Here is a 9,798-nt window from a genome sequence, read left to right on the forward strand (position 1 = left end):
GTACGTGTCCTCACTGCACGGATCCTGTGTCGTTCTGATCAATCACCTGCTCAGTTAACCATTTCATTGCTAGTCACCAAGAAAAGGCTCTGGTGATGCACTGTTCATGATCGGTTCAGCAAACCATTTTTTATTCATTCTTCATACAATGTGTCGAAAAGAGAACTCTGTTCTCATCTGCATTTGTGTGTCCATTCCTCTGTTCCCATGTTCTGTTATAGCATGTTTTTCCATACTGCCGCAGCTTTGGTCCGAGTGCCAGCAGTAGCGCCGCCGCCGAGTTTCTCGCATCACACACGGACCGGTAGTGTGATCCCAGCCTGACTAGAATAATTGGATTTAAAGGGAATCTGTCACCTCATTTTTGCCCTATGACATGCGGCCATCGCCATCAGGGGCTTATGGGTCGCACTCCCAGGGCAGTGGGGTACTCGGTACCGGGCCGGTCTCTCAGAGGGGAATGTCACAGCAGCGGTGACCTGGTCCGTGGCCCTGGGCGCCCATGCAAAAAGGGATTAAGAGATGGAATAAAGTTTATGAGTGAATAATTTGTGACACCACCTGTGGTGTTCGGCAATGAAGATGTTAAGCCGTCGCTGCAGACAGATCCTCTAGTTAAGATGGTGAGGTGCAGAAATGATGGTGTAGCCCTCCACAGGCAGGGCTGTAGTCCCAGGGCAGAGTAGATGAAGAAGATAGGTGTTGAGGAAGAGGGTGTAGTGTTTGGCACAGAGATGTAGCAGTGCTGACGGGGTTGCAGGAAGAAGGCAAGGACTCAACAGGGTGCAGTTTCTTTACCTTTACTTTGCTTGGCAAATGCAGTCCAGGGTCCAGATTACAGATGGCACAGTGGCTGGCCAGCCTGGAAGCAACTAAAGGCCCCGTCACACTAAGCTACTTACCAGCGATCCCGACACCGATATCAAGGTGTCAGAATCGCTAGTAAGTCGCTATGTGATCGCTGGTGAGCTGTCACACAGACAGTTTCACCAGCGATCAGCACAGCGATGCCGAGCGCCCGGCATCGCTGTAAAAAATAGAATCAAAATAAAAAATATAGTTATTCTCACCTTCCGACGTCCCGTTCAGCCATCCCGCCTCTCTCCACGCTCCGGTCCCAGTGATCCTTTGCACGAATGACCGCGAGATGTCACGGTCTCGTGGGATAACAAAGTCTCGCGGTCATTCGTGCAAAGGATCACTGGGACCGGAGCGCGGAGAGAGGCGGGATGGCTGCGCAGGACTTCGGAAGGTGAGAATAACTATATTTTTTATTTTTTTTTATTAATTTTTACACCTGATCGCTGGTCTCCCGCCTGTCACACGCAGCGATGTGTGCTGGCCAGCGGGAGACCAGCGACCAAAGAAATGTCCAGAGGTTTCTTCCAGCGATCAGCGATACCGGCAGGGGGGCCGCTCGCTGATCACTGTCACACACAGCGATCTCGCTGGTGAGATCGCTGTTACGTCACAAAAGTTGTGACTCAGCAGCGATCTCAGTGAGACGGGGCCTTTAGGAATCTCTCTATGCAGATGGGTTGTGTAGTCTCCTTCCTAGCGCTTATTTTTAGGTACTTGCAGTACAGTGTTACACTGAAGTTCCACTTGCCTATTCTCTTTAGAACTCCCTCGTATGGCAGAGAGCTGTAGCCTTTCTCTTCTGGCTCACACGTCGCTGTTGTGCCTCCGAGTCTTATGTGGGAATAGAGCATTTACAGCTTCCTATTCCTTCGATTTCTGTTGCAGGAACATCAGTATCCATACAACCTTGGAGATCGGGCTCCAGATCATGCGCTATAGCTGGGAATGAGCCTGAACTCTCTGCTCAATCTCCGAGCTCTTCTCACGCCAACACACGTTGCCCTCCTCACACAAACTCCTAATTTCCCCTTCCTGGCCCCCAGAGAGCAGCTCTTCCCCCAGTTTTGGGTTCAGAGCTCCCTCTGCTGGCCTGGAGTGGGAGCTGTGTTGTGTTTTGTATTTAAATGCCAGAGAGATCCTTTATTGCTTCCAAGCATGACATGACACTCCCTAGGAGGAAGGCAATGCCACTCTGGCGACCATACTCCTGGGGGCACCACATTCCCCACTAGTGCAATTCAGTACTCCCGGACTGAAGAAAAAACATGTAAACATATAAACAATTATAAATATAACAAGATTTAAAAAAAAAAAAGAAAAATTACAAAAATCAAAGCTCAAAAATAGTCCTGATGAAGATTAGTCCAAGCGTCAATGTCCATGGTCCATGTCCTGAGCAGTTGGTAAACTATTTACAAGGATTGTTTTGACCACACATAGTCCTGTGGTCAAGCTGTCCATTGAATCAAAATAAAATATCCAAAAAGTCTTACAGAGTCTCTGTAGGCACAAAACTTGAAACTGTTACGGTTCGCTATTGCAAGTAGGAAGGCAAAAGGAAACCTGAGAGTGGACCCTCTGGGTCACGACCCCAGAGCCCCCGAGGGCGAGCACCCAGGTGAGGACCACCCCCTATACAGGGAGTGTTAGGGGCAGACCCCCAGGGGATAAGGCCGCGACGGCCGGAACCAAAGGGGCGACTGGGGTAATAGACTGGAAGGAAGCACTGGCGTACCCGTACAGGAGGACACCAGAGAACGCAGAAACTGAACAGGACTGGAGAGCCAGGGGCGTCAGAGACAGGAGGCTGCAATAGTGAGGAAGCACAATAATGAACAAAACAGGAGGTTACAGGCGAACGGAGGAAGGCAGAAGCAGGGCAGAAACTGAGACAGCAACAGGGAGGCAAAATGAGAAGGGACAGCGCAGACAGAGAGCCAAGGAGACACAAGCGCAGCACTGACAGTGGCACGGGAGAGGGGCCTGGAAATACAGAGGACGCCGCTCGGGGCAGCGCTACCGCATTTGAAGAACAGGCGTCTTACCTGTCCAGACGCCGGTCATAAGTAGCGCTGGGCTCCGCCATATTGGAGGCGGGGCCAGCGCGTCATGTTACCCAGGGGGCTGCGCGCCTGGAGGGAGACAGAGCGCAGGCGCCTGCCAGTGGGGACGCCGGAGACCGGGCGCTGGGAGGCGCCGGAGAGCAGGAGCGCGCCGGGACGTGCGCGCTAGAGGGTAAGTGGAGCCCGGGGGCGCAACAGTACCCCCCCTTTACGTCCCCCCCCTCACGTTGGAGAGAAATCGTCTCATAATGCGAGGAGCATCAATATTCTCCTGGGGTTCCCATGATCTCTCCTCAGGACCGAAACCCTTCCAATCTATTAGAAACAGGGTCTTTCCCTTAACTGTCTTCATAGCCAATATATCCCGAACCTCAAAGGTGTTATCTGAGCTACAAGGTTGGGAGGTTTGGGAGGGCGCAGAGTGGTATTGGTTAAACACGGCAGGTTTGAGGAGAGATACATGAAAGGTATTGGGAATCTTTAGTGAGGTGGGCAATTTCAATTTGTAGGCCACGTCGTTGATGCGACTTAAGACCTCAAAGGGGCCAATGTAACGAGGACCTAACTTATAAGAGGGAATCTTCAACCTGATATGCCGGGAAGACAACCAAACTCTATCCCCTGGGCGATACGGAGGTACGTCTAGCCGACTTTTGTCAGCATACCTCTTCATCCTGAGGCTGGCACTCTCGAGGGCCACTTTGGTCTCCCTCCAAATCTGAGAGAAGTCTACAGACAAGGAGTCCGCTGCCGGTACACCCGAGGTAGGGGACACAGGAAGGGGAATGCCGGGGTGTTGACCAAAAACCACAAAAAAGGGTGATTTGGAGGAGGCTTCACTTGGATGGTTATTATACGCAAACTCAGCCCAAGGAAGAAGTGAAACCCAATCATCATGGTGTGCATTGGAAAAATGCCGGAGATAGGATGTTAGTGCCTGGTTGACTCGCTCGACTTGGCCATTAGACTGAGGGTGATAGGCAGAGGAAAAATCTAGAGTGATCTTCAGCAACCCGCAGAGGGCTCGCCAAAAACGGGAGGTAAACTGGACTCCTCGATCCGAGACAATATGCTGTGGAAAACCATGGAGGCGAAAGACATGGAGCAGGAAGATCCTTGCCAACTCAGAGGCGGTAGGAAGACTAGGTAGAGCGATAAAGTGAGCCATCTTGGAAAATCGGTCCACGACTACCAAAATAACCGTACATTTAGAAGAGGTGGGCAAATCGGTGATGAAGTCCATTGCAATATGAGTCCATGGATTGGTAGGTACAGGTAACGGATGTAGGAGTCCCGAAGGACGATGTCATGGTACCTTATTCTGGGCACACGAAGGACAGGAGGCGATGAAATCCTGAACGTCCTTGCGAAGCGAAGGCCACCAATAATGGCGGGAGGCAAGCGAGAGAGTCTTTTTAATCCCAGAGTGTCCTGAAAGTCTAGACGAGTGGCTCCAACGAAGAACCTTGAGTCTATCTCCACTCCGAACAAAGGTTTTACCAGATGGTGGGGAGACTAGGCTTAGAGGAGCCACGGTAAGGATTTTAGCGGGGTTGATGAGATGTGCTGGACCCTCCTCATTATCCACTGGCTGGAATGACCGTGACAGGGCATCTGCCTTGATATTCTTATCCCCGGGTCGGAAGTGGAGCTCAAAATCAAAGCGTTCGAAGAACAAGGACCACGTGGCTTGCCGGGGATTGAGCCTTTGGGCGGACTGAAGATAGGCCAAATTTTTGTGATCCGTAAAAATGATGAACGGATGGAGAGCACCCTCTAGAAGATGGCACCATTCTTCCAGAGCCATTTTTATGGCCAAAAGTTCTCTGTCTCCAACCGCATAGTTACGTTCGGGAGCGGAGAAGGCCTTTGAAAAGAACCCGCAGGTGAGAGTACGTCCGGAGGAGGTTTTCTGCAGCAGAACTGCTCCTGCTCCCACCAACGAGGCGTCCACCTATAAAATGAATGGTCGGTTGGTATCGGGACGAGGGAGTACCGGAGTCTTCGCAAACTCCTGCTTCAAGGTTTCAAAGGCAGCCTCAGCATCAGAGGGCCAATGATTGGAATCGGCCCCTTTGCGGACAAGAGCTGAGATGGGTTTAGTCAACGAGGAAAAGTGGGGGATAAATTGCCGGTAGTAATTGGCAAACCCCAAAAACCGCTGGATAGCCTTTAGTCCGAGGGGACGCGGCCACTTGAGAACTGCCGAGACTTTCTCAGGGTCCATCTCTAACCCGGAGTTCGAGACGATGTACCCAAGAAACGGCAAAGAAGTCTGCTCAAAAAGGCATTTCACGAACTTGGCGAAGAGATGGTTCTCCCTAAGACGTTGGAGGACTTGGCGAACGTCTCGTCGATGTGTGGCCAGATCCGCAGAGAAGACTAAGATGTCATCAAGGTAGACTACGACACAGGAGTAGAGGAGATCTCGAAAGACATCATTAACAAGTTCTTGGAATACCGCAGATGCGTTGCAGAGCCCAAAGGGCATAACCAAATACTCATAGTGCCCGTCTCGTGTGTTGAACGCCGTCTTCCACTCATCTCCAGCCCGTATGCGAACCAGATTATAGGCCCCTCGTAGGTCAAGCTTAGTAAACACACGTGCTCCTTTCAGCCGATCGAAGAGCTCAGAGATGAGTGGCAGTGGATATTTGTTCTTCACGGTGATACGATTCAGGCCATGGTAATCAATGCAGGGACGCAACGACCCATCCTTCTTCTTTACAAAAAAGAAGCCCGCTCCTGCAGGGGATGAAGACTTGCGAATGAAGCCCCTGGCCAGGTTGCCTCGGATGTATTCAGACATGGCCTGGGTCTCCGCCGAGGAGAGAGGATAAATCCTACCCCTAGGCGGGGTGGTGCCGGGGGCGAGTTCAATGGGGCAGTCGTAGGGTCGGTGCGGCGGTAAAGTCTCGGCCTCTTTCTTATCGAAGACATCCACAAAGGCACTGTAGGCATACGGCAATCCGGAGAGAACTGGAGAGGGAAGAGGGGTACCCACGGGACGCACCGGCAGCAGACACCCGGCCCGACAAGACTCCCCCCAGCGCAATATGTTGCCGCTATGCCAGTCTAGAGTGGGCTCGTGAAGTCGTAACCAAGGAAGACCAAGTAGGATAGGATGGGAAATATCTGCTAAGACAAAGAACGTAATTTTCTCTCTGTGTAGGGCTCTTACCTGCAACTCTATCTCATGAGTGACATGGGTAACTGTCTCTAGCAGGGGTCAACCATCTACGGAAGCGAGGCTTAGGGGGTTCGCTAAGGGCCTCACAGGAACAGAGAGTTTGTTGACCTCCTCAAGCCTAATAAAATTCCCGGCAGCACCCGAGTCTACATAGGCCACCAGAGAAGCCCGCTTCCCTTCAACATGCAAGAGGACAGACAAAGTGAGGGGTAGAGAGGTATCAAAAACGCCCAGGAAGGCCTCTCTTACCTGGCCTAGACGGAGGAGTTTTCCGGACGGTCAGGACAGGTTCGGAGCAAATGGGAGCTGCTGCCGCAGTAGAAACAAAGACCCTTGAGGGTTCTCTCCCTGCGATGCAGGTCAGAGAGCTTCAGGCGGTCCACCTGCATAGGTTCAGGAGCGGAAGCTGAGGAGGGAATCCTAGGTCGGGGACTGGGTGGTCTGCGAAAAGAAGATAAAGGACGAGAGGCCCTTCTCTCCCTGGCCCGTTCCTGAAACCGGAGATCTATTCGTGTGGCCAGGGAAATTAGATCCTCCAGAGCAGTAGGGGTATCTCGACCAGCGAGCTCGTCTTTAATACGGCTCGAGAGACCTCGCCAGAAGGCGCCCACCAGCGCCTCGTTATTCCAGCCTAAGTCGGCGGACAGGGTCCTGAACTGTATGGCATACTGCCCCACAGTTAGTGAACCTTGGCAGAGGTTAAATAGAGCCTTGGTGGTGGAAGCCAACCGGCCCGGTTCGTCGAAAACCCGACGAAAAGTGTCCATAAAAACGGATAACTGAGTAACCACCGGGTCATCACGTTCCCAAAGGGGGTTGACCCAAGCCAGAGCGTCTTCCTCTAGGTGAGAAATAATGAAGGCCACTTTGGCTCGGTCAGTGGGGTACTGCTGGGGCATTAATTCGAAATGAAGGCGGAACTGATTTAAAAAACCCCGACACAATTTGGCGTCACCGCTATACCGGGGTGGTTTGGCTAACCATGGAGGAGGATGGGAACCCGCAGCAGGAGGGGCAGAGGTGGCCGAGTGCAAAGCGAGCAGGCGACCGTCCACAGAAGCCATATAACTGAGGATATGGGACTGAGTATCACGCTGCTGCGCCAATTCTTGTTGTAAGCCAGCCAACTGAGCGGCGTTACCAGGGTCAGAGGATTGGAGAGCGGAAAGGCGCGAGTCCATAGTTTTCATAAAGGACATCATGCGCGTCTGGTTTTCCCGAAGGAAAACCAACTCCTTTTGGGAAGCCGTGGCTAGCGGGGTCCATGGCCTGTTCTTACTGTTACGGTTCGCTATTGCAAGTAGGAAGGCAAAAGGAAACCCGATAGTGGACCCTCTGGGTCACGACCCCAGAGCCCCCGAGGGCGAGCACCCAGGTGAGGACCACCCCCTATACAGGGAGTGTTAGGGGCAGACCCCCAGGGGATAGGGCCGCGACGGCCGGAACCAAAGGGGCGACTGGGGTAATAGACTGGAAGGAAGCACTGGCGTACCCGTACAGGAGGACACCAGAGAACGCAGAAACTGAACAGGACTGGAGAGCCAGGGGCGTCGGAGACAGGAGGCTGCAATAGAGATGAAGCACAATAATGAACAAAACAGGAGGTTACAGGCGAACGGAGGAAGGCAGAAGCAGGGCAGAAACTGAGACAGCAACAGGGAGGCAAAATGAGAAGGGACAGCGCAGACAGAGAGCCAAGGAGACACAAGCACAGCGCTGACAGTGGCACGGGAGAGGGGCCTGGAAATACAGAGGACGCCGCACGGGGCAGCGCTACCGCATTTGAAGAACAGGCGTCTTACCTGTCCAGACGCCGGTCATAAGTAGCGCTGGGCTCCGCCATATTGGAGGCGGGGCCAGCGCGTCATGTTACCCAGGGGGCTGCGCGCCTGGAGGGAGACAGAGCGCAGGCGCCTGCCAGCGGGGACGCAGGAGACCGGGCGCGGGGACGCGCCGGATAGCAGGAGCGCGCCGGGACGGGCGCGCTAGAGGGTAAGTGGAGCCCGGGGGCGCAACAGTAACGTTGCATATTTACAGATTAACATTTACAAAACTTATCTATATACGGAACCTTGGGGGGGGATACCTTGGGTATTACGGACAGACGTACGTAGCACTGGTGTAGGTAAACTAGGTAGTGACCGTCTGTGAACTCTTAGACTCACCATGGGCATGACAGATTCACAACTGGCAGGGCAAAGGTTCTCTGGCTCCACTGCTGGTGTAACATCTGCTGCCTGAACTTCCTGATTTTCAGAATTGTCTTGAGTCTCGGCTACTTCAGTTGCAGTAGGCTGGGGAAAGATTAGGACAGGAACTACAATGGCTTGATCCATTCTTGTCCAATTTGCAGGGAATTCTCCGAGTACAGTGCTGACCTTTTCTTCTTCTTCTTCTTCCTCTGTGGGTTGAAGGTTGTTTTGTTCTTCCATCCTTTCCTTTAGCTGGTCAGGGCACAGTTTCAGATGATCTCTCGACACTGCTGATGAGGTTTCTCCTCCATCCTTACTGATAAGGCACACTTTGGTGTTGTCAAAGTTTGATGGTAGTACGTTGTAGGGTTCAGCTTCCCATTGGTCATCCAATTTATGCATTCTTCTTTTCCTCTTTAGGACTTGTTCTCTTGGTGACAAGGGAACTGCAGGTGCATGTTGATTGTAGTTCTTTTCTTTTTTTTGTCTCGCCTGAGCTAGACTTTTTTCTACACACTCTTGTACTGCTGCTGCCGCTCTGTATCCCAGTCAGCATCTGGTGATGTTACCTCAGGTGTCAGGACTCCCATATCCAAATCTCAATACGCAGCTTGCCAGGCCTCGCTCTCATTAGGTAGGCTGGAGTGCAGTTGGTGGAATTCACAGGAATGTGATTGTAGAAGTCGACCAGATCTGGCAACTTCTCTGGCCACAGATTCCTCTCTTCCAAAGGCAAGGTCTTCAGTAAATCGATCACCACCTGATTCATCTTTTCACACATGCCATTGGTCTGTGGATGGTACGGTGTTGTCCTGATCTTCTTGCAGCCGTACAAGTTACAGAATTCCTGGAACACTTCTGCCTCAAAGGCTGGACCTTGATCCGTAAGCACTCGCTCAGGATATCCGTGTGGTCGACAAAAGTGCTGTTGGAATGCTCTGGCTGCTGTCCTGGCTGTTTGATCCTTGACAGGCACGACTACCAGGAATTTCGAGTAGTGGTCAACGATGGTAAAAGCATAAATGTAGCCTGAACGACTTGGAACCAGCTTCACATGGTCCAGGGCGACCAACTCGAGTGGCTGATTGGTTATCATTGGCTGCAAAGGAGCTCGCTGGCTGTTACGGTCCTTCCTGCGCAGGTTACATTGTCCACACTCCCGTCACCAATTTTCAGTGGCCTTCCTCATACCAGCCCAGTAGAATCTCTCTCGGAGCAAGGCCTCTAACTTCTTCTATCCGAAGTGTCCAGCTCCATTGTGGTATGCTTCCAAGACCATTGATGCCTCCCTCTTTGGGAGTACCACTTGCCAGACCAACTCATGAGTGCGGGCATTGATACTCCTCCGGCACAGCTTACCCTCATAGAGGAACAGCCTGCCTCTTTCCTTCCACAACTGCTGGGTTTCTTCAGGAGCATCTGGACCTGGGCATGAGTCAGCTTGTGACAGTAGCTCCTTTACCAGGCGGACTGCGGGGTCGCTATCCTGCGT

The sequence above is a fragment of the Dendrobates tinctorius genome, unplaced genomic scaffold (assembly GCF_039654945.1).
Source record: "Dendrobates tinctorius isolate UK_male_01 unplaced genomic scaffold, ASM3965494v1 ptg000090l, whole genome shotgun sequence".
In the NCBI taxonomy this organism is placed as follows: domain Eukaryota; kingdom Metazoa; phylum Chordata; class Amphibia; order Anura; family Dendrobatidae; genus Dendrobates; species Dendrobates tinctorius.